The following is a 26,258-nucleotide window of genomic DNA, read 5'->3' on the forward strand; positions in this document are numbered from 1 at the left end:
GTAATTTTCCTAAAGGCCTTTTTCCTTTAAATGTTGTGCCAAAGATGCCAACCTATTTGATTTTTCGTTGTGCATACACCAGGAGAAACAAGGTGGAGGAGAGATACAGTGAACTCATGGGGGGGGGGAGTTTGGACAAAGGAGTCCATGAACATTTTTTATTGAGAAAAAACACACACAAGTGTTTCTACCTTCCAAGAAGCAGTAATCAAGCAAGCTTTGTTTATTTTCACTCTTCTCAGTAGGACATGATATAATTAAGGGCATCTTTGTTATACAAACAAAAACACATGATTTCTCCTCTCAGCTGGAGTAAATCTAAGATGGCGGAGTATCAACATCCTCCCTTCTGACCTCCGTACTTTACTGGTTTGTTTTTAAGTTTTTTACTGTTTTATACCGTGTTTATATTTTATTTTCGTTTTATTCTTATCTACTTAATTTAGCTCAGTTTTAAGTTTTAAGTTTTAGTCATAGGTTTTAAGGAATTAAAGTACAGCAGGGAGTTGTTTAAAGTCTTCCTGACCTTCACTTGGGGGAGCGTCTGGGCCTCAGCGTTTTTTTTTTTAAAAGAAGAAACCTTTCAAGTTGTGACTGCTCTTATCGTTATCTCCCTGCATTTACTCCCTGCTCCACCATTCTACTAACCAAGCAAATGAACTGAAGCGAGACTTTTACCAACCTGATTTTTACCAAATAAATAATGGTGACGACCCGGAGTGGCTGTAAAACCTCGGGCCTTCCTCGGAGTGATATAAGACCTCTCTCTAAAAGAGCTACTCTAAAGGAAGCACAAACAAAAATCACTCGGCCCTATAAGAATAGGGGCAAAGTGGAGCTGATTGAGAATCAGCAGAAAATTGAAACTTCCCCCCTCTGCACCGAGTCCTCTGCCAGCCACAACGAAGGGCCGGCAGTGCAGAGAGAGGATTGTGCGGAGGAATGCCACAACAATGGGCCGATAAAGCTCAAAATAATTTCAAATATAACTGGTACAGACACCGAAGTACTCCCGAAACAGAGACTTAAACCCCTAGCTTCTCCTGAACCATCCCAAGACCGAGAAGTGGAGGAACTGATGTTAAAACAAATTGCAGAGCTGTCTTCGGGAAACTCTAAAACATCAAAAGATTCTTGCTTCCAATCCCCTGAGACAAATGGTGAGGATTTATCCGTTATCAAATGGCTGGTGCTTTTAACTGAGGATATTGAACATATAAAATCCTACCTGGGCACCTGTACAAAAATCCTCACTATAATGATGGACACTTGTAAAATCCTCTGCAGGGAACCTGGCGGAGTGACTGCAGAATTGGAAAGTAACAACAACTTGCCTCCTATCACCTGCAAAAATAGATCATCAAGGAATGTAAAGAGATCCAGCAGGGCTATCGCCTTGAAAAGGAGACCCATAAGTGCAAAAAAGAGCAAAAATGTTAAAAATTTCAAGGCAGTGCATTACAAAAAAATGGATTTTAAAAAGCTCTTTAAACTCCTCAAGAGTTCCCCAATAACCGGGATCAGTGGGAACACCAAGAAACTTCCTGCCAGGAAGCCTTCTAAGCAAGAACTTTCTATAAACCCTTGCCCTGATGCTGCATTGGAATGCTTGGAACCCCTAACGCCTACCCCAACACCTAACTCCAAGCAAGACCTTTTGATTCAAGATCCATGGTCTCACGTTTTATCTGCAGATAAGACCAATCCCTCTAAGAAGAGGAACCTGACAAATAATAACTGGAATTTGGTGCTATACCGAAACAAGCTCGTTCTATCAAATTATCCTAAACCCCCAGGACTCCTGTCACAAGAAGAGCGTAAAGCCCATCTACTGAACTTTCTAAAGCTCTATATGCCAGGTATCCTTAATAACCCTACTGACTTGGCCCAAGTGGAATATCTATACTTCGACGGATTCCTTGCCAGAGCGGTGGTCTCATTTTATGACGGGAGACTGGCAAAACTGGTGTACAAATGTAGAGAACACCTGAAGACAAGTGGCGTAAGAATCTCAAGGTACTTTAAAAATGAAGCACCCCCAATTCCACTTATTCCCCATACTGTGATTTTGCCAAAAACTCTCCAACATAAGATTGACCAACATGTTCTAATTGATATAAACTCTGTGGATGACATCCTTAATCACCCTACTGGTCTGGTAGCCAAGGACCCTCAAAAGTTGGACTCCCTTGGGCCCACGTATGCGGTGAATCAGGGAATCGTCCTTGACAGCTTTGAAAATAATTTACTTCATTCTTATAGTGCTCTCCCACAAGAAGCTCAGAAAGAAATACTCCAAAAAATGGACACTCTCCGCCTTTGCCTGACAAAAGTGATGAAGGAACAGCTGAGACTACCTAAACAAAATATACCTGACTGTGCTTCAGATTCTGCCCCATTCTTATACCACCAAGAGCTGGACTTGTGGGTTGGGAAGGCACCCACCCCTTCCAGCCAACAGGTTGTTGCTGAGATGAACCCACTCTTCCATAATCTGGAGGCGAAAACCTCTCCACCAGACTCATGCACCACGCAACCCCCCTCTGAGGCAAATATGGCCACAACATCTGCCTGGGATAAAATGAGAGAACTTAATGAGGCCGAATTGGGCTCTCCATATAAAGTGCCCTATATGAGTGCGCTTACTTGCAACTTTATTAACCCACTCTCTTCCAACGTGAGCAAGCTGAATACATCCATAGATATCATCGAACTGGTAACAGAACCAGCTGAACCAGCTCAACAAATGAGAGACGACCCTATTTTATTCTCAGCCCCGAAGTGTGATCTGGTTGAAGACCCAACGGGTCGTATTAACAAAATTACTCAAACAATTAATGAAAATCCAACTAGTGGCACTACTTCTGTTGACTTAATTTCTCTCTCCCTAAGTAATACCCCTCTAATTCTACCATCTGGCTCTGAAGAGCCGACTATTTTAGGCCTAAAACCTGCCTCTAGTGAGACGAGTGGCTTGATTTTACAGTCAAACCATCCCAGTAAATCTAAACGATTGGGATGTATAACACGATTGCCACCTTCTCAAAGAAAAATAACTGAATTTTTTGAAGCTGAAACTCCCCCGAACTCAGAACCCCATTCCCACTCGATTTGACTACCTAATGACCAACCTAGTCACCCTCTGATGTCATTTCTATGCTGGAATATTGCGGGATGGAGGGGGAAGAAACTTGATCCAGACTTCTTAAAATTTGTTAACTTATTCCAAGTGATTCTTTTACAAGAAACTTGGGAAGAGGAGGTGATTGATATAAACGGATATGATATTATTTTACTTCCAGCTTGTCCCTCTCTTAAAGGTGGACGCCCCAGAGGAGGTTTGGCGATAGCCATTTCCCTCAAATTGCAAGCAAAACTTACACTTGTGAAATCACTCCCTCCTTACGCGATCACAGGCTTGATTTCAGGAGGGAAATTTGAATTACTGGTAACAAATGTTTATTTCCCCCCTGGGGGGCAAGCAGCGGACCTCCACTCCAAATGGGAAGCACTTGAAGAACATCTAGCTTTCTGCTATACCAAGTATCCGAATACCTCGTCAGTCTTGGGAGGTGATTTCAATGCTCGTACAGCTGCAAACTGGGAAGCGTTAGGCAAGGCCAAATGGTGGGTCCCCCCTGATCACCAGAACTTGGACCTATCCCCCCACGTACAAAGAAAATCGAAAGATAATAGGGTCAATGAAGCGGGCACCCTCCTTTATCAGCTGATTTTACGTATGAATTTAATAATTTTAAACGGGAACTGTCCCCCGGATATTCCGGGTGATTTTACTCATTTGAGCACACATACAAATAGTGTTCTTGATTATTTTATTGTCTCCAGAGATTTATTCCCAATTTTTTCTTATTTTAAAATAGAAAACGTTCAAATGAGCGACCATCTTCCCTTGAGTGCCAAGCTTTCCCTAGACTGGCAGCCAGTCAAGTCTAGGCACCCCATATATATGGGAATAAATGCTGCAGAACAAGTGAGAGGAACAAAATGGTCTGTAAGTCAAGCCCAGAAATATACGGAATTTTTCCAACAAGAGATAGTTCAAACCCATGCTCTTTTAGATTTAGATCTGTATGGGTATGAACAAATTATTAACTCATTCTCTCTGCTTACGGAAGACCTTATGTCCTTTTTTACAGTACCAGCTATTCAGGTAAATTGGGCCCATTTTAAGACTGGTGCCCCCTGGTTTAATTTACATTGCAGACAAGCTAGACAGCATCTTTGTGCCATTTACAAAGAATATAAATCTTCTGGTGCTTTAGTATTACCTAGAAATTACCAACAAGCAAAAATAGCATATAAGGAAGCTCAGAGAATGGCTAAACAAGAGTGGCAACAAAATCGCTGGCAGGCACTCATAGTCGCCTCTAGCTCACGTAGTTCACGGCAATTTTGGCAATTGGTTAATAGAAGATCAAAGAGGTACCCCCTAACAATTATTCCTGCCCCAGTCTGGGAATCCTTCCTAAGGAAATATTTTGCGTCAACAGAACCCAATACCAACACTCTTGATGATGTATTTGAGCATCTCCCCATCTGGTCCCCTATTGATCCTGACGAAATCTTGGATCTAATTTCTAAACTTAAAATTGGCAAAGCCCCCGGGCCAGATTTGGTTCCGGCGGAAGCCATAAAACTACATTCTGACTGGTGGGCAAAAATCTTGGCTGTCACCTTCGATGCCATTAATGCAACTGGAAGGGTACCAAAAATATGGAAGGATGCTATAATAATTCCGATATATAAAAAAGGCTCCCCGGATGATCCGGAGAATTACAGGAATATTAGCCTATTGTCAATAATTGGAAAGATATACGCACGTTTTCTATTGCGTAGACTTACTCAATGGGCTGAAGAAAAGAAACTGATAGGCCCTGAGCAAGCAGGATTCAGACCGAACCAGTCAACAACGGACCATGTTTTAGTTTTGCACCATCTAGCCCGAAAATATTCTTCTTCAAACCAAGGCCAACTCTGTGCGGCTTTTATCGACCTTAAGGCTGCATTTGACAGCATCCCCAGAAGGTTACTCTGGGAAAAGTTGGTTCGATGGGGAATTGACAGACGACTTTTGTGGCTAATAATTCAGCTGCATGAGGGGTCGGCTGCTAGGGTGAGAATAACCCCAGCCGGCGATCTCACAAACTCTGTGCCCATCAACAGAGGAGTCCGTCAAGGTTGTATCCTAGCTCCTTTTCTTTTCAATTTATTTATTAGTGACATGAGGACACCATTGGCTGAATCTCAGACAACCATTCATGCCCCCCGTCTTGCAAACTATCGATGCCCATTACTACTCTATGCTGATGATGCAGTAATTTTGTCATTTTCAAGAATTGGCCTCAGGAGAGCACTTAAAATATTTGTTTCATACTGCAAAACCAACTCCCTTACTATAAATCAATCTAAATCAAAAGTACTAATCTTCTCAAAAAGTCGAAAATCCTATAAGTGGCAATTAGATGGAAAACCTATTGAACAGGTATATAAATTTCAATATTTGGGAGTTTTTCTCCAATACAATCTGGGTTGGAAGGCGCATATTGCATATATTTCAAATAAGGCTAAAGCCCTTTCTTTTGCGCTTTTGCGCTTTTTCTTTTCCGATGGGGCTCTTCATGTGCCATCCGCCCTGAAGGTATTTAAAGCCAAAGTGATCGCGACACTGGCATATGCTGTCCCTTTATGGGGGACCGCAGTAAATTTGATGCCATTGGAGGTCATTCAAAACCAATTCCTGAGACGGCTGTTAAAACTCCCTCAGTGCGTTAGCAATGCGGCTATTCGCTTAGAATTAAAAACTACATCTTTAGAAAATACTCTTTGGAGGCGCAGCCTTTGCTATTGGTTGTCCTTATGGCATAGGCTCCCGAATCTGTACCTGATTCAATGTCTTTGGAGGGATGATTTTCCCAGCCCATGGGCAAGAGAGATCCATTCTAAAGTAGTGACCTATGGATTGTCCCCATCAGAACTATTAAAACTGGACCTAGCCACGGCTAAAAGAACCCTCATTCAAAAACTTGAGGAGATTGACCTCCAACAAAACACCATTCTGGGTAGTGGCACTTGCTCACCACTAAATCTTGGCATAGTGCCTTCCCAGCAGATACCATCTTATTTGACTTCCTTGTCTGTAGCGGTCCACAGATACGCCTTTATTAAGGCAAGATTTAATGCCTTTCCTTCTAATGTTATGAACAATAGATTTTCCAAAGGTCAGATTTCAGCTGTGTGTGTATGTGATAATAGATCTATTGAATCCTTACAACATATACTATTTTGCTGCCCACTGCATTCAGTTTCTCGGACCAGATTTTTGTTCCCTTTATTATCGGAAACCTCGGGTGACTCCTTGGAAACACAGTTAACACACTTACTGCAAGATTCTGATCCGAGTAGGTCCCTTTTTGTTGCCAGGTTTCTGATTACAGTCTTAGCTTATAAGAGGAAAAATGGATTACTTTATGATTATTGATCTCGCTTATATAATACTGATTTATAGTGATAATCTGATATTTTAAGTGCTGTATTGCTCTTATTTTAATGGAATTTAGGAATTTATGATTTTAGATATGTATTTGAATTTTATTAATTTTATTTTGTCATATTTGCTTTGTTGTACAATGTATATTGGTATTGCATATGGGCCTATGGCCGTAATAAACTATCTATCTATCTATCTCCTCTCAGCTCTGTGTGGCTGACCATACGGTACTGGCCTCAGCACATGTAAGTCTGTGCGCCTATCCAGTTAGCTAAACTCATACCCAACCCATATTTTCATGTAAACCAACATACAACTTTATTGACTTGAAAACAAACTTGAAGCAATCAACTTTCAAATGCAGAGGATAAAAAAACTTTGCTGTAGAAGAAGGATTAATGGTGGTTTGAATCTGACTGAGATAAGAGAGGTGGCATGTATGGACAGGTGAAAAGAGAGTGCAGTATTTGGCTTTCCAAGCTGCTACTTAGAGGAGCAGGTGACAAGGCCAGAGAGACTTTTCTGGGGAGAACCCCTCAACAGGATGACATATCCTACATAGCTGCAAACAACTGATGCCTGGTAATTGACCATTGTTGATCAGTTGTTAACAGACGTAAAACAACTTAAAAATTAAGTTGTAGAAACAAATAACAAAATGTTTATTTGAGATGGAACACACCCTTATCTTTGTAGAGTCTCTTATCTTCTTTGAGAAATAGCACCAGTAATTGATTTTAAATAGTTGTGGTCATCTTCATAAAGTGAATGAACCTTCTCTGTATTCTTAACCATGCTTACCATCTATTTTCTGAATTTCCTGAATCTCCTGAGAGATTAAAGTGTTCATCATGCCTTAAGACTAATGGCACACAGGTGTTTATCCACATATGGAGAAACAGTGAGGTCAAGGCAGGGTTATGCCCTTGACTTTATACTTTGATTTCCCCATGGTTTTAGAAGATGCTAGAAAAGCTGGAAGTTCGAGGCGTCAATGCTTATGTTGATGGTGGCAAAAAGATTCTAGCGATTGCTTGTGAACTTTCCACAGATAATATACAATAATGTAGGCAAGAATATCTGGCAGTATGGTGAACTTCCTTGGATTTCTGATTGGTTCCAGATTTGTGGTTAAAAATTGCCTAGTGGTCAGACACAACTTATGTCTAGCTTTCTATGTGGTAATAGGTGCAGCAGCATACATTTCCAAATGTGTAATGGTTATCTGCATCCACCAGTATTGCTGCCTTTTTTCTTTTATAAATGCATAGTGCAGGCTTCCTCAACCTCAGCCCTCCAGATTATTGAGACTACAGTTCCCATCATCCCTGACCACTGGTCCTGCTAGCTAGGGATCATGGGAGTTGTAGGCCAAAAACATGGAGGGCCAAGGCTGAGGAAGCCTGGAATAGTGTCTCTAAACACACAGGGTGGGATTTACCTAACCAGTCCCATCAACAGAAGCCCCGCGCAAGGACTTTTACTTGTGCAGTGGGGCTCCCCTGTCTTCTTCCTCTGTGCACACCCTGTGCCCCCTGAAATACAGAACAACTGGAAAAGCATGGCACTGGATTTTGCAGGATTCCGTTAACACACCTGATTTACAAAAAGGGTTACATCCCTCCATTTTGTGTGTGTGTGTGTGTGTGTGTGTGTGAGAGAGAGAGAGAGAGAGAGAGAGAGAGAATATGACTGGTTTGTACATAGTTGTGCTCATTCTATAAGGAATTTTAAAGTTCAGCTGTTTATTTCCCTTGCATGCTCATTAGGGAAGGCCACATAAATTTAACCGTCAGCACTTCTAATTGTGGAAGGTAAAAAGCTTTTCCAGAGTCCCATGTACTGGAAAGCTGAGTGAGTGAGTGAGACAGTCAGACAGTCTGTGTGTATGTAAACTTTTACGTCATTTTCTGATTTCTGGTAGTGATTACTGAGAGGGAGTCAGAGAGAGGAAATCTCAGCAGAAAAAAAGAGAAGGAAATATTTAAATATGTAGATCTGGTCTATATAATTAAAGGGACACATTTTGCTACATTATCTATACTGAGATTTGGAAAAAAGCAACATCAACAACAAAAATAAACCTCAAAACAATATGGGAAAGTATGCCTCAAAGTCTGTTCAATTAGGAATTGGACTGTAACTAGGAATAAAACTTTTAACTAAGATAAAGGTTCCATTTCACCAAAGATAAAAATAGAAAATACCCCAAGGCTTTATGCAAAGAAACTCCAGTGAGAGAATAGCTTTCTGTTGCGCCTAGTTCAGGAAAAAATGTGAAGGGAGACTTATTCAGTCAGCAAAACATACATGGTAGACTCCTGAGAACAGACTGATATGAGAAGCTCTTGTTCAGAAATGGTTGCATAAAGTCCTTCAAAGCCCCAGCAGCTTTGATCAAAATCTCTGATGGTAGAGAGAATATTTGAGGGCCTCAAGGCTGCTGGAAGCTTGGGAATGAATCTGTAAGCGGTGAATTTTTCAGGGGTGATGTGACCTGGAGACCATTGCCTATCTTTTCATTGTTGAAAGAATCACAGTGCTTCCTCCAAACTTGCTGTTCCAAACAGCAGATGGCCTTACCTCTTCCACTTCAAGAAACTTCAACATGCAGATTCAATGTAAACCAGCTATTCTTTGTGGGTGTGAAGTGTTACCACTTGGAAGGTCATCTGCATTATCTGGGTCCTTGCTATTTGTTTTGGTTTCTTGCAGTTTCTTACAGTTCCTCCTCCCACAATAGCATTATTTTACATTAAATAGTTTCTGTGCCCTTGGAATTAATTACAACATTCAAAATTCAGTGCATTACAGCTTTAAAGTCACATGCTTTACTACAAGAAGTTGTGTGTATGCATAAACACACAGGTTTTTGTTGTTGTTTCTAGATGCGATTTGTTTCATAATATAATGCCCACAGTAAAGCAAAGAAGATGTTTGCACTTTCATATATGCAAGCCATTGGATAAAATTTCAAAACGGAAATGGAAGCAAATATTTTGGATTGTTGATATTTAGCCATAACAGGGCTACTTTGACACATAAACATACAGCGTGAAAATTGTGGTTCTGTCTAACAATACACCCTGTCTCATATATTCATAATGTTGCTTCCAGATCAGCTTATACTGAAAATGACCTATTTGTGATCCTAAATGGTTGACTCAGATTTGTGTTTATCACTTGATGGCTTCTAGGTGTGAAAGTCATGACAGATGACACACCACATAGAGAGCTTTCATATTGCCATTGTCATAGGTGAAGCTGGGCTCTTAGACCTGTGGTCCTGTCCCAACTTCTTGGGAAGTGTTTGGAGAAGGACCTTGTGGTGGAGGCATTGTAGGCCTGGAATTCCACCGAGTCATTCCATCTCTTTCCAGTTTCATATGCATCTGTCCTGCAAGCCTTCAAACAGTTTAATCAAGAGAGCCTTTTCTTGGTGTATTTCTAGGCTATTCATACACTGCATGACTCAAACTGAAATTCACAGATTCAGGATGGTTTTGGCTAGGCCTTTTCCTTTTCACTGAGTGTCTGTTTTATGTTTCCTGTCTGTAGGTGCATGCATCACTCCTTGACCATATTCCTTGTATACTGATATGTAGACCATGGCTTGGCTTGTTCATTTATCTGAATACATTTTTCTTTCTCTGCTCTGTATGTGTTTGATTTACTGCAAAACCACCCATTCCAATGTAAATGCCATTGATTTAAATGAGATTTGCTTCAGGCAAGCCTGCATAGGATTGCAGCCTTCTTGTTTTCTGAGTTGTGTTTTGATCAGTGGGAGGTCTGGTGAGGTCTGAAAAACATTGTTTGGTTTCTGGGGACTTTGAAGCAACAAATGGCCCCTTCAAAATCTAACAAATTTACTGCAGCATAAGCTTTCATAGAGGAAAGAATGGGGACAATAACCATAGTTAGTGGACAAATGAGACAGTACTAAATGACAGGTGAAAGGAGAATACTCCCATAAGCATCTTGAGGGCCCACAAAAACCTGAAACTAAACAGTATACTTCCCTTGTTTGTTCATTGATATGTATCACACCTGTGGCAGGGAAGCCTTTGACTCCACTAGTCTTGAGTGAGTATGATATAAGGAATTTTTGCCAACATTTCAGGACAATATTCAGCAACAATCTAGATGTCAATAGGGAGGAAATCATCACATTGCAATGATGGGAGGAAAAGTCAGGTCGAAGTCAAGAACGCTGAGTAGGAAGAGATCACAGTAAGATGGAAAGTGAAGTTCGGGGGAGAGTACAGGCAGAATGACTGTAGGAAGCCGTATTTACAGGGGGGCTAGCCAGGTATTTTGCCCCAGGTGAAGCCTCTAGAGGAGCACTATTGAGGTGTGTGAGGGTGTGTGTGTGTGTGTGTACCAAACTGCGAGTGGGGTGGGTGTGCCAAACTGGGTCTTTGACGAGTGAAATAAAGCTTAGTTTCACCAAGGGAACAGTGAGTGGAGATACTGAAGTCTTGAGAGGGTTGGTTGAAAGAATGTACGTATGAGAAGTCTTCCTCAGTCTATCACCATGCCAAGAAAAGCTTCATCATTGGACGATGAGAATCCTAGTACCCCAGAGTCAGTTGAGTGAGGGGTTGGAGGCTGAATTTCACCTGCTGATTTGAGCTAACAAGCCAATTATTTTGGCTAGAAGCTTCTAGTTGTGTTTGAAATAACAGGAGGCCGTTTTGAAGAACAGAGGGGGAAAGAGCTAAAATATGGAAAATATCAGTGACATGTAATTACTGGCTACTCTTTCCCTATTGATTTTCTCATTGATATACTTGCTGTTTGCTTGCATGTGTGATGTGTCACGATGACATTTAAGCCTGTGTTGTAGGCAACATTCATTCATCCAACAAATGAGGTGGGAAGATAAGCACTTTGAAAGCCCTATTTCCCGAGAAGGCATCTGTGCACCACCAACCTGTGCTTGCTTTCTCATTGCAGCAGTAAATTGTTTCAGGCCTGTCGTCATGATGATGAGTTATCATTAGCCTCTTATCTCCGACAGAAGAGCCTGTAGTTGATCAACTTTCCCAGAACTGGAATGATGACAATCAGTCTGACAGAGCATGTCAAGCAGATGAAAAGGGGAGCTTGGAACGGCAGAAACATTAATGAAAAATAGTTTATTAAAACCCAGCTCCTTTAGAAGTTGATAGGAACTTGACTGAGAAAACTGTATGAATTTGGTTTATCAGACAGAAACAATCCTTTCTTAAGTTGCATTGTGATATGGACTGAAAGTATGCTTTTTTGTTTCTGAAGTGATGTAAATATTTATGGCAAAATTATGGCATTAGAAGGAGAACAAGCATCACTATTTGTCATATGAGTAAAGCAGATGTTGGGGCAAAGAGGAGATAAAAATGGAAAAGGACATGTGTTCTATCTAGTTCCCATGAAATCTCCATGGCAGCTTTTCTTTGATCTGGGTTTTCATGGGTGTCCTAAGATATTTTGCTGTCTGAGATGGAATAGCAAATGCTCCCCTCTCCATCAAGATGCAGCCTCCAAGACTGGTCATTTTATTTTGGCACCTGAGGCAGAAAATCCCGCAAGCACTTCTTCCTTTCCCTGGCAGTAAAAATCCAACAATATTAAATTAAATTAAATAACAATTTTTCTGCCCTTCCATTGCTCCCCAAACCAACTGCCCAAGATGGCTGCCTTCTCACCTTTAAAATGTGTGGGTAGTTTTGATCACATTTTTCTTAGTGTGTTCCCTGAGGATTTTGACGAAATCTTACAACATTATGCATATTTCTAAATGTTTTCAGAGCTCTGACATACTTCCTTCTTTCCAATATGGAATATGTGTGACTATATTCTTTTCAGCTATGTGTAGCATTTTTATAAAATATGAAGTGAGGACCTAGTAATTAGAAAGACTCGTTTTATTAAGCCACTTGCAAATTAGTTCACATTTTGTGATTCTTCATGGTAGACCACACACACATGCCTTGGATTAAAATTAGAGCAAAGCCACATAGTCACCAGAATTTTGTCACATAGTTGCACTTGATTAGACTGTTTCACAGCACAGTTTTTTGTTTTATTGAAGGAGGGTAGGTGTTGCATGTTTAAACGTTTTTTAAAATATTCTCAGGGAAACTTGCACGGCACAGAGATCAGTTTTGCTTTTCTGTGTTCCAGGAGATTTTATTTTTCTGGATATATGGGAGGATTCATTGAACATTCCCAACTTGTTTTCTGAAGTAGCATAGCTCAGCAGTAGCTGCATGTTGTGATTCTGCTGATTGTGTAGCTAAGCTAAAGACAAGAGTTGAAGTTAACTGGTGTCCTTGCATTCAGAGGAGAACTTTTGATCCAATAGAGATGTCAACTAGCAGCAGAGAAGAGTAGATTGCTTTTACTGATGCCTCCTCCTATCTGTAGCATACACACTGTTTTGGAGACCCTCCCAAATCTCTGGATCTGATTTCCAGTGTGTTAGTTCAGTTTGAACAATAGTTTGAGGAGGAACTAGGATCATTGCACCGTGGTTTGATCCTGTCCTTGCTTCAACAAACCATAGTTAATACTAACCAGAGCTCCCAGGATTTTCGAAAGATTGTAAGGTGGGGAAAGAGTGTTTGGGTTTTTTTTTGGGGGGGGGGATGAAATTAATATATGAGTAGAAAGGTACAATAGCAAAGGCAGGTAATCATACATTTGTTCTAAGTGGCTTTTTAGCCCTGTACCTAGCACATGATGGCTTAGCCGTTAGTTTTACTGAAGATGATAAACTTAATGATTTCTAGGTAGCAGGTGGATCTGCACCCCAGTGGATGACATGTAGAGATTTGCCACCTGCTTAGGGGGAGAGGGAAAGAATTGGAATGTTTCTGCTGATCTGGCTCTATTTAGACAGCCCTCTCAACTACCCCTTTCTCCGTTTGTTTCAGTTCCACTTCCCCTTGCCCACACTAATTTGCTCTGAGCCTTCAGACAACACACGTGCAATCTTAAGTGCAGCTTAATATTTTATCAGCAGCTGTGGTTGGTCTTAGCTGTGGTTTAGGGGAACAAGCCAACTTCAAACCGTGGCTGATCCTGGCTTGTTTTCCTAAACCATTGTTAAGATTAACGATAGTTTCAGGTTTGGACATAATGATAAACCATGATGCATTGAAAACAGAAGGAAATGCTCCCGATCTCCTTGGGTTTGCACTGGAGAAGGAAGAGGAGCACATCAGCCCAAAGATTCTGCATTCAACATTAACCATAGTTTTATGTTATGCTCTAAGCAGATTGCTAAATCCCAGTGGCTGAGAAGCAACAGCAGGAATGAGCTTTGGCCTCTTTAGAAAGCATGATGTTAGAAGAGATAGACATCTGCTCTGAAGTAGCAGTTAAAAGTGTACATCACTGCCAGCTGCTTTAATTTTTTGGTGGTATAATTAAATTTATGCCCCAGCCCTATGGCCAGGTATGCCCTCTGGGTGGCTCACAACAATAAAATCAGCACAATATTAAGCAAGAACCCAACACTTGATTATAGTTAACGTTAATATAAGACAGATACAACATGGCATAATTAGCTATAAGCAGATGAGAAATCTGCACAATTTTGGGCACAAGTGAATTAGTTTTGCCTTGCCTTGTCTCCACCACTAAACTGATGACTCAGCTTGAGCTATATGAGATCAATGCATTCAGTTTAGTTCAATAAATATTAAAACCTGTACAACAATGGGTTGTTTTTCTTTGCTTTTTAGACTGGGGCTCGTTCTCTGCGCTAAACTCTTCTGTTTATTATTTTGTGAAAGTCAAATTAAGTGTTCACTATCAGCTGTTTTTATACCCAGAGTGCTGGAGTTCTTTGATCCTAATGCTTAAGAGACTTAAGGGTGGACAGGATAAATAAATTCAGTTAGGGCAGAACAAGTCATAAGAGTCTGGGCAAAACCGTGTGTATATATGTGCAAGGCATGCCTGCAGTGAAGATCGCATTGGAATAGAAAGGGTGTTGAAAGGCCTTTTTGGTGAACAGGCTGTGACTTTTACCTCGCTCATTACTATCAACTAGGCAACACACTAACTCTGACTGTAGCTGCTGCGACCATGACTTTTTAGCCATACCATGGGGAGATGAGCAGCTTCCATACTCTTTTCAGCAGAGAGGTAACAGTATGTATAAAAGCGGATTCTTCTTAATTTCCTTCCCCTTGTATGTACACTGATGCAATTTTAAATGAATATCACTGTACCTTTTTATCTAGTGCTGCAGAACCAGAGATGTGAAAAGTTCTCCTAGGTGACTTAAATACCCCAAATACTTTTCAAGACCACGTTGATAATTTATCATGGCATGCCAAGGAGCAGTTTTTAGAACTAATAATGTAGACAAATCCCACTGTGGAAATGTATCATGCAGGCTCCTCCTTTTTGGCAACTGGTGACATGGCATCCAGAAAATAATTAATCATACGATGAAATCGTGTGAACTGTTTTTGACAGCCAGGAGGTCTATGTGGCAAAATCTAATTGTGATTGCTTAATCTAACATAGCTTGGGGAGGATGTCCTTAGGACACAATGTTAGTTTATTTGATTAATCAAATGCATATTATGAGCTCTCATTTCAGTGGGTTAAATTTTCAGACAGTATTACAGACAGTGTCTCTAGGAGGGTCTAATATGAACCAAAGTTGCATAGTGGTCAGAGTGTTGGACTAGGTCCTAGGACATGGGGGACCAGGATTCAAACTCAGCCACGAGACTTGTGAGGTGACCTTGACCCTCTCTTAGTCTAACAGTTTCTCAACCAAATCTACTTCACAAGGTTGTTGTGAGGATTCAGGACACAGCATATAGCACAGCAGTATTTCCTCCTTGTTTATATCATAACAAACAGCATCCTATTCTTAAAATCACTGTTTTCTAAGCTGAAAAGCAGCCAGTCCTTTGAACAGTGGAATAGCTCTGGTGCAACCCCCCCCCCGCCCAAAAGCACCAGCTGCAATTGCAGTTCTATCCATGCATGCATATATGTAAAGATAAAGGTAAAGAGACCCCTGACTGTTAAGTCCAGGTTGTGGCGCTCATCTCGCTTTACTGGCAACGGGAGCTCACCCCGTCACGGGGATCCGAACTGCCGACTTTATGATCGGCAAGCCCTAGACTCTGTGGTTTATCCCACAGCGCCACTCGCGTCCCTTTGTATATATACACATATCCTTTAATTGAGGTATACAAATGATTTCATGTACAAAAGCCATCTCCATTGACCTTGACGTACCTGATGATAACTGATGGAATTTAATGTGACTAAGACTATGGGCAGTGCTTAGATTGCTTTACCAATTCTAAATGAAATGGTGTTGGAGAGCGGCCTTTTTAACAGGTGGGGGGCGGGGGAGGCCTATAGAAGTCCTTTTTGTTTGTTTTTATAAATATTTTTTATTATGTTTTCATTTTAACACTTCAAAATAAACATTTACATAATACCATGTATTCAATTACTTCCCTTCTTCGCTTTCCCTGGTTCATTTTGTTTATCTATTATTCCTGCATATTTTACTATGTCCATTTTTGTCGGTCCTCCAATTTTACATCATTCAATTATTAATTAAACTGTTGAATTTATCTTAATGCTAGCATTTTCAAATATGTGCAGTTATTTTCCATATAGTCAGCAAAAATGTTCCATCCCTCTTTAAATAAATATTCTTCTTTCTCTATTAGGGTATTTGTTAAACCTTCTAGTTCCACATATTCCGTCATATTAAATTGCCAATCCTCCTTACCCGGGACCTCTCTCACTTTCCATTTTTGGGCTAACAAAATGCAAGCAGCTGTTGTTGCGTACATAAACAAGTTTCTCTGACACTTGGGGACTTCTGTTTGCACCATTTCTAACAAAAATGCCTCCAGTCTTTTCGGGAAGGCTGTTTTAAACATTTTTTTCATCTCATTATAAATCATTTCCCAGTATTCTTTAACCTTTTTGCATGGCCACCACGTGTGGAAAAAGTTCCCTCTGTTTCTTTACATTTCCAAGACAAATCTGATTCTGCTTTATACATCTTAGCCAATCTGCTTGGAGTTAGATACCATCTATGAATCATTTTCATATTATTCTCTTTCAGTGGATAGCATGCAATAAATTTCAAATCATTCTTCCAAAGTTTATCCCAAAGATTTAGGTCAATGTCCATTGTTCAGTGTGTCATTGAAGCTTTGACCAGCCTATCCTTTGTTTCCCATTCTGTTGGAGCCCTGTTTGGAGTAGGCAAACTCCAATACAGACGTACCTCGGGTTACGAACACCTCGGGTTACGAACTGCGCAAACCCGGAAGTATTTTCGGCCGCGATCGCAGTTTGCGAAAATAGCGCTTTGCACGTGCGCATGCAAAGTTAGGGCAGAACAAGTCATAAGAGTCTGGGCAAAACCGTGTGTATATATGCGCACGAAAATAGCGGTTTGCACGTGCGCATGCGCAAAGCACGAAAATAGCGCTTTGCGCATGCGCAAAATGGCCGTTCGGGTTACGAACTTTTCGGGTTACGAACTGCGACCCGGAACGGATCATGTTCGTAACCCGAGGTACTACCGGTACTGTAACACTAGAAACTCTCAATCCCAAAGAATTAGTTATCGTTACAGATAGCTTGCCTCTCTCCTTCTGACAAAACACACACACTTTGGTTAGAGGCAAAAGGTCAATCCCAGTCATCACAAACCAATCCATTTGAGGTTTGAAGGGTCTGTTGATGCACAACTGCAGATGGGACAAGATTATTCCCCGCCTCCAGCAATGATCAGCAAAGGCCCATCAGAGCCAGCTGCATTCCACCCCCTGCTGCCTGTTGCACAGCTCCTGTTTTCTCATCTCTTCTCCTCACACCTAACAAGGACAATTCATGCAACATACCACCCCTACTGCTGCACAGCTCTCGCTCTCTCTCTCCCCCCCCCCCCAGGTCCTCCCTTAGGAAATAGTAAGCCTAAGATTCTCATTCAAATGATTGCTTAATTCATATTATTTTCTAGGTTTTGTGTTGCTCTCTCCCATTGCTTTATGTTTCTGTGTTTTGCTTTGAAGTTCAGAATATCCATAGGAAAATAATGATACGCTGTGAATGAAGCACTGTACATTGGTCAACAGATTGATTTGTTTCTGTTGCAGTCTTGATGCTGTAGTCTTTATTATTGTTTATGCTTTACTCCCTGACCCACTGGGGTTGCTAATGTGCAAATTCGAACGTTGATTGGATCGCCAATTAAAAGGAACACAAGCACCATGTCGTACACATATAATAAAACTGGTAATTTTATATCTTGTCTGCTGATGAAGATAAAAGATGAGCTGCCATGTTGTCAAAGAAAAACAGAACAAAACACCCAAGCAAACCTGAACCAGGAAAATAACAAAATACAGCCTTGGTTTAAATATACCTATATTTGCTGAAATAAAATGCCTCATAGATCCAGTTACAGAAGTCCTAACCATCATAGCTGTCTTCCTGTGGGTCGTTGTGTCTGACTGTTAACCAGAAGGTTGGTGGTTTGAGCCCACCCAGGGATGGCTGTGGGCAGGATTCCTGCATTGTAGGACTAGATGACCCTTGGGGTCCCTTCCAACTTTCTGATTTTCTGATTCATTGTACTTTGTAGTACCCATATACACAGCTATCACTAGCAGCAATAAATGACAATTCACAGGGGAGTCACTGAAGGTCAGAACACTGTACCAAAGTGCCACTTCACAAGTATGACTTCATTAAATCCATGTGCCAGCCAATCTAATCCAGAATGCAAGCAAAGCCAGCAAGAGAAGGGCCCCACAAGATAGTATCTCTGGCACCTGCATTCCCGAGACATTTTGCAGACCATTTGGTTTTATTTAGATGGTGTTTTCAGTAGCATGGCATTTCTCAATGCTCCAAACCCCGTTTGGAGAACAGGCAAGGAAAGCCATTGATTACTGATCAACAGCTTTTGATGTGCATGCTTTTCTCCAGTCAAGCTCTTGGTCACCAAACTCTGGCAGAACATGGTTCCAGCTTGCTTATAAAGACGCTCTTGAAATGCTGTGAAATATCTTAGCCACATCTCTTTTCCTTGAGGCTATATGTTTGCTCTACTAATGGGAGGGAAGGAAGGGAATGACATCAGTGATGCATGAATGGGAGATTGTTCATGTACCAGGTTACATCATCTTTTGATATGCAGCATATGTCAGCAGTGCTGAAAGGCAGGTAACCCAAACCCTAGAGGCACCTGTGGCAAATGTACCTAGATGATATGACAGCATAACCTTATGCTGATAATATTCTAAAGTTGGGATGTGTGGGTAGCTATACTTGCAAGTATTCTAAATGCAAGACTATAGTAACAATAGTAAATGGTTTCTGCAGAAAGCCCAACAGTTTCTATTTTTCTCTCAAATATCTTAAGCAGAATTGAGGACGACTTGTAAGGCAACATGTAGTTGGCTCAGTGTTATTTCAAAGTAGATTTGCTTCTGCACTAGCCCTTTTTCTCTGGAATTGACACCCCCCCCCATTTAGTTATCATAGAGATTCTGCACAATGTTGTGGTTTAATGCAGGGCAATGGTCTCCAGATGCTGAGCTGTTGGACTGCACCTTCCATCATTCCTAGCCATGCAGCCAGCCATTGCATTTCAGTCTTCTTCATATTATTGTCTTGTCTTGAGCAGCGCTGACTTCAAACATTTGATATCTCATTAAAGGTGCTCTTAAAATAAAATAAAATGGCAACCTCATTCAAAATATAAATGTTGGTAGTGAAATCAGCATTTTGGGTAGAGATATGGTAATATCTGGTACAAATGTGGATTGTTCATTTATTTAGGAGAATAATATCCTCTCCTTTGATTGAATTGATACACAAAGTGGAGCAGGATATATACATGCATACGCACAAATTCAAATCCACACAGTCCAATAACCTTTAGCTTCCTTCCTAGAGGATTGTGCCAGAATTAATAAGATCACAAACTCGGTGATAATGTTCTCATTTCCCTTCCCTTCCTCTTTCTTCTTCTTTTCCTTTCCTGTGTTTGACAACTTTTTTAAAAAAAGGTGAAAAGAAAACCTTATCAAACAAACAAACAAACAAACAAACAACAGCAGTGCCAAAGTTGGAAATAAGATTTGGGCTTGTATTCTAACTTGGGTATATATTAAATTATTTGTCTGCCACAGTAACAAATGTAATAGGCTAATTAGAAATACAAGTAGCTAATACTCTGAGTTATTTTTACAGAATCTGTGAAGATAAAAAGCTGAGAAGGAAAGGCAGAAATCATTTTGTTGAGCTTATGTTTCCCATGAAGACTTTTGATAAAAAAAAGTTCAATGGAAAATGGGGAGGAGATGCTTGGGTGCACTTGCAAGATTGCCTAGCCTGCTAATCCTTCATATTTGGCTGGCTCCAGCTTTTTTTTCTTTAAGTATTGAACACATGTTCTGGTACTGTTCAAAGGCCTGTGAGAGTTGGGAGTTGATCGAAAGCTCTCAATTCCACTGAAGTGGGTGGCCAAAGTGCAGGCGTTCAACAGCTGCACCGAGCCTACTGATCTTTGTCATTTATGAATTATTTTGCATGCCGTCTGGAACCAAAATGGTGCTGTAGTTTTTAATAGAGGCAGTTGTTTAGGTACGTAGCCAAAGAAGCACATTTTGTGCATGTTATAAAATGATCAACTCTTCAAAGGCTATTTTTTCCCCTCCTTTCCTTTTTTTAATTTTTGCTTCAGTGCCTTCCAGCTAGAATTCAGATGCAGATGTCTAAACTTTTAAGTGTTTTATTTGAATTGTTTTTCCTAAGTTGCTACTTTATGCACTTGCGGATGAATGTAGTGGAAAATGTGCTGATCAGGAGAATTCGTTCACTGGCAAGAACACCTCCTTCCATATCGAGCTGCCTGTGCTTTCAGATCAGCCCATGGGGCCTCCTCATAGTCACTACATAGTGGGTAGGAGCCCAGGAAAGGGCTTTTTCAGTGGTGTCTCCTTCAATGGGAGACTGAGCCTTCAGGGGTTTGGTGAAGACTTTTTCAAAGAATGTTTGGAGTAGGTTGCTGTTCTGGTTGTCACAGTTGCTGCTACTAGTAACTTTTATTTGGTTGTTGTGTGTTTCTAACAAACTGCGTTTTTATGTACCTTGGTTCCTGAACGGCTTAGTTGTCGGAACAAATTGGCTCCCAAACGCTGCAAACCCAGAAGTGTGTGTTCTGGTTTGCAAACATTTTTTGGAAACTGAATGTCCAACGCAGCGTCCGATTGAGTGCAGGAAGCTCCTGCAGCCAATCGGAAGCCGCGCCTTGGTTTTCGAACAGTTTCGAGAGTTGAACAGACTCATGGAATGGATTAAGATTGAGAACCAAGGTGCCACAGTACTTTTATGTATTTATTTTGTATATAAAACAACCTTTGCAAAGGGTGGTGTGTAAATATTCTAAATAAGATAAAAACTGCAGTTAACTCATGTACATAAAACCCAGCTAATAGACCATCCACTGTATTTTGTAACTGAAGCTCCCAAGGAGTCTTGCAAGGCCTCCACATTTACAAAGCATCACAGAAGTCCAAGCAGGTCATACTTGTACAGGATGTATCGCACAGGGTAGTGTGCAGCAGAGGTTGTGAACCTTTCTAGACTCGAGGGCCCATTTGCAAGCAAGAAAAACTGTTGTAGGCAGCGCACACACACTGCAACTGAGCACACACTGCAACCCACCCCATTGACTACAGTAGGATGCTTCTTTTAAGCCAAATTTCAGTGGAGGGAGAAAACCCTGTGAGTGCCAGGAACCATATTGGTGACTCTTGCTGTGCAGAATGTTCAGTAATCCAAGCATGATGCATTATAGTAATTCAAGCAGGAGCTAATCCAAATACAGTGGTACCTCGGTTTACAACCACAATTGGTTCTGGAAGTCTGTTCTTAAACTGAAGCATACTTAACCTGAAGCGAACTTTCCTATTGAAAGTAATGGAAAGTGGATTAATCCGTTCCAGACGATGAAAAGCACCCCCTAAAACAGCAATTTAACACGAATTTTACTGTCTAATGAGGCCATTGATCCATAAAATGAAGGCAATAATCATTGTACTGTACTAAAAAATAAATCAGACAGTATTTTAGGTGAAAAAAATTAACATTTATTTCTTACCTGGGCTGATGATACTCATTGTTTGGATGGAGGCTCAGGGTCCTCTTCCACAATCACAGTGCTTTCGCGGAGGTCGGGCCTTCGCTCCAATGCCTCCCAGAGTGAAGGCCCGGCCTCCGGGAGGCATTGGAGTGAAGGCCCAGCCTCCGCAAAGGCACCGGAGCGTCCGATGCCTTTGCGGAGGCCGGGCCTTTTCTCCAATGCCTCCGCAGAGGCCGGGCCTTCGCTCCGGGCCTTCATTCCGGGCATTCACAGAGCCATGGGAGCGCCTCCGCAGCTGCGGCCTCCGTAGGCCTCGAAAACCTTGGTTTGCTTACTTCCGGGTTACAATCGTTCGTAAACTGAAAATTCGTAAACCGAGGTGTTCCTAAACCAAGGCTGTAGCCGTGGTTAAGTTTCATTGAAGATGTGATGTAGCTGTTGCACTAGCCAGAGATTCTGAAAAGGGTCAAGGCCCCTTTAATCCATTTCGACTTCCAGAGACAGATCTGGCATAGCCCCCAAACTGCAGTCCTAATCCTTAGTGCAATGCCATTCAGCCAAGGCTGAACACAACCTCCAAAGTTAGAAAAACCACCCAGTAACAGTGCCTCTTCTTCTTGTGTAGGTTAAGTTTATGCTGATTGGACCTCATTCAGCCCATTCATGCCTTTGGATGCTGCCCTCAGCTGCAGCCTTCCCTGATTCAGATGAAAAAGAGAAACAGTGCTGGATGTTCTACATATTTATGATATATCACCCAACTTCTCCAGATGACTGTCATCAGGGTTTTCATGTACATATTTCATAGCATGGGGGACAAGATGTAGCCCTGCTCCACACCATACTGTAGCTGCCAAGAGTCACCATTGGCACCGCCTTCTCAAGACTGCCATCAACATGAGAACTTGACAGCTAGGAGTCAGTTGCCATCCCAGATCGTCTATCAGAAGGATACCACGGTTGCTAATATTGAAAGCCACTGAAAGTTCGAGGAGACTTAGCAAGGTCAGATTCCTCTTTTTCTTTTTCCAGGATAGGTTATGCACCAGAGTGAACAAGCCTGTTCCATGCCAAAGCCAAATTTAAATGGGCCCACCCAATAATTTTCCAGCAGCCACTGCCATGAGCATCTTGTCCAAGAAGGAGAAATTTGTGATGATATTTAAGGGCAGCATATCAACCATTTCCTGCAATGAGGCATTGCATTCTGTGTTAAAAATAAAATAAATAAATTATCTTCTGCATCCAGTTGGTCAGTCCTCTCCTGATAGATGTTTTATATGAGCCAGGAATGGCAAGGGTCAAGCAAATATAGATGGAAAGCTGAACTCCTTCAAATACCTTTTCAGTGTCCTTAGGCCTCAACCACTGGAATACATCACAAAAAAACACCTGGCTATATGGTGCTCTTGTAGCTGCTGATTGTACTGTAGATAACCTGGCACCCCTGGATTAGGAGCATGTCACATTTGTCAGCCTCTGATAATTCAGTGTATATGTTAGAATATATGCAAAACGAAATAAAACTAAAGTAGTGGCACACCCCCATGGCCAATTAGCATGCTAATGCATTTCATGTTGCAAGGATTCCAGGATCTGGGGTGGTGGGGTGGGAAACCTCATGGTTCATTCACAGCTATTAAAATAGGAGAGCTAGTGATCAGTAGCAACAGAGTTTCCATACAGAGGTGGAATACAGATGGGGTGTGTGTGGACATACACTCACCATAAAGCAAATTATTTCATTGTTGACATAGGCAATATGTTGTTAAAAGCGAATGGCTGTCATCTGTTAGAACCTGCAAGGAATAGTAGAGGGTAATAAATTGCCGAAGAGGCAGCTCTCCGGTGGCATGCCATACCTTTCTTATTTAGCACGAAGGGGAAGAAATTAACTGCATGCTCTTATACATTGTCTTAAGATGCATATTCAGTGTGTGCCACAGTGGCTCTTTGTGGTATATAATGGAATATCTGCTGTGGCTACGTAGTTAGAGTAATAGGTTTCCATTGTTGCAGGCAGAGTAAAGGTTCTGTGGAATTACAGCGCATCCATTGAAGCAATTTCTATCTTAACAATAGCCTTCCTCCGTCTTACGATTCAACATCAGCAGCAATGTGGAATACCAACAAAGCACACTTCAGTGTAACAGTGGAGTGGCTAACCCTTGTAAATGTTCCTTGAGGAGAATTTTGTACAGTGGTACCTCTGGTTAAGAACTTAATTATTAATGTGACAATGTTCTTAACCTGAAGCACCACTTTAGCTAATGGGGCCTCCTGGTGCTGTCGCACTGCCAGAGCATGATTTCTGTTCTCATCCTGAAGCAAAGTTCTTAACCTGAGGTACTATTTCTGGGTTAGCGGAGTTTGTAACCTGAAGCATTTGTAACCCGAGGTACCACTGTACTCTGCATCTCGTGGGACCCCCATGAGGTTTGAAGGATGGACGGCAGATGTTTGCTTCGCCAACTAGCATGTCAGGGAGAAGGTAAGCTAGGATTTTCTCCTCTAGACATGTGTGATTTATATCTACAGGGAGACACATACAATCTCCCATTTGCAGGCTGAAATGGTATAGCCCAGCAAGAGGGGCTCATATGATTCTTCTGATTGTGTGCTTCAGTTCTTAAACATACAAGACTTTGGGGCAGAGTACATTGCATTTGCTAGGAGAATATTGCCCTAAATAGGTTTTTATGCTAACTAACTGGTCCCAGATCTGGCCCAATATATTTTGTTGTTTTCGGTGGAGCAGAAGATGGTGACCCTTCCCCATTCAAAGTATGGAAGCTGACTGGACTGTTAGGTGAATTTTGATTCAGTGTTGTTGATGGGATCGTGCTCTCCATCATGAGTCTGAGGCAACAATGGTGTGCAAAGAGATGCAGTGAAGCACACATATAGCTCTGTTCTCCAAAGGAAGGATAGACCAGGGGACCTTAGGAGTAACAGCCAGGAGCTGCTGCCATTGTGCCTAGGCATCTGTTGCCTGAGATATGGACTTAATGTTGTCCAATGGTAGGGCTGGCCCTGATAGATATGTAATGCATTTCATTATTCAGTGTGTGGATTGCTGCTGTCGTTTTCTGAATCTCTGCACTCACACACTGTTTTCCTGATGGCACCAAGTTGTGAGGTGGAAGTGTGGTTTCATAATGTGATGAGGAATCTTGTGGAAAGTAGTTCTACACATTATAGCAAGGTCACATTTCTGTAAAGGGGCGCAACTTTTATCTTGTCTATAAGTAAAAGTAGAAAAGAGTGAGTATTGAAGGAATATTTAAACAGGAAAATAGTGGTTTTGCACTGAACCCAGTGCTGCTATTTGCTCTGTTCAATCAAAGATTACTTGCAAAGATTTCCCTCATTTTCAGAGTTGTTCTCTCCCCCCCCCCCTGGTGTTCTGAATGTTTAGGCTGTCTCTTCAATCAGTAACTGAGCCCAAGATAGAATCACCAGCACCACCAGCACAAGAACCTATCTTGTGGATGATGGAGACCTAAAGGAAGTAGCTTATGCAATCCAAAACCAAAATGAAATTGAAGAGAAATATAACATAAAATATGTGCAGGTAAGCAATTTATTCCCTGTTGTTTTATATGATGTATATTTCTATTTGTTAATAATACAGTATGTATTATTCCGGCAAGCACTATCATACTATGTTTCTTGAGAATGATTTAATTCCTAGATTCACTGTGTGACATTGGACAAGTTTCTGTCTCTCAGCATCAGTTACCCCATCTGTTAACTGGAATACTAAAAAGTTTTCATGGTGTAGGTTTTGAGTAGAGAGGGCCTGTTTAGGAGGAGAACCACCCACATTACAGTATAAGGATTTTAGCTGTGCAATCCCATAGATTTACTCCAATGGGGGAAGGGCCTAGAGGCCGTTTCCTGACACTTTTCATGCAAAAAATTCCAGGTGTAATCCCTGGCCCTACCTAAATCTCTGGAGAGCTGCTGCCAGTCAGAGTTGACAGTGCTGCGCTAGATGGACTTAATAGTCTGACTTATAAATACAGTATTTTTTTAACAACACAAAACTGCTCATTGGTTTGCAATGTAGGCCCTGTATTATTCTTTCTTTCTTTCTTTCTTTCTTTCTTTCTTTCTTTCTTTCTTTCTTTCTTTCTTTCTTTCTTATAAACCTATATCCCGGGGACACGGGTGGCACTGTGGTCTAAACTGCTGAGCCTAGGGCTTGCCGATCAGAAGGTCAGCGGTTCGAATCCCTGCGTCGGGGTGAGCTCCCGTTGCTCGGTCCCAGCTCCTGCCAACCTAGCAGTTTGAAAGCACGTCAAAGTGCAAGTAGATAAATAGGTACCACTCCGGCGGGAAGGTAAACGGCGTTTCCATGTGCTGCTCTGGTTTTGCCAGAAGCGGCTTAGCCATGTTGGTCACATGACGTGGAAAAACTGTCTGCGGACAAACGTCGGCTCCCTCGGCCACTAAAGCAAGATGAGCATTGCAACCCCAGAGTCATCCGTGACATGACTTAACTGTCAGGGGTCCTTTACCTTTACCTTAAACCTATATCCCACCCTTCTAGTGAGTTTGCATCAATTAATAACATTCAGCAATTGAAAACAATATAATCAA

General features: G+C 41.4%; 1 long non-coding RNA gene across 13 annotated transcripts in view; it reads left to right on the plus strand.

The window, feature by feature from the left end:
* The window catches only part of LOC118089812 (uncharacterized), a 256,572-nt gene that overhangs the window by 125,509 nt on the left and 104,805 nt on the right, over nucleotides 1-26,258 (plus strand). For all 13 annotated transcript variants that reach the window (XR_015951414.1, XR_015951419.1, XR_015951418.1 and 10 more), the window contains exon 5: nucleotides 25,072-25,227. This is a non-coding gene — a long non-coding RNA (uncharacterized LOC118089812). The remainder of the gene's footprint in view (nucleotides 1-25,071; nucleotides 25,228-26,258) is intronic.

Source organism: Zootoca vivipara, chromosome 8 (genome assembly GCF_965207765.1).
Source record: "Zootoca vivipara chromosome 8, rZooViv2.hap1.1, whole genome shotgun sequence".
Classification (NCBI taxonomy): Eukaryota; Metazoa; Chordata; class Lepidosauria; order Squamata; family Lacertidae; genus Zootoca; species Zootoca vivipara.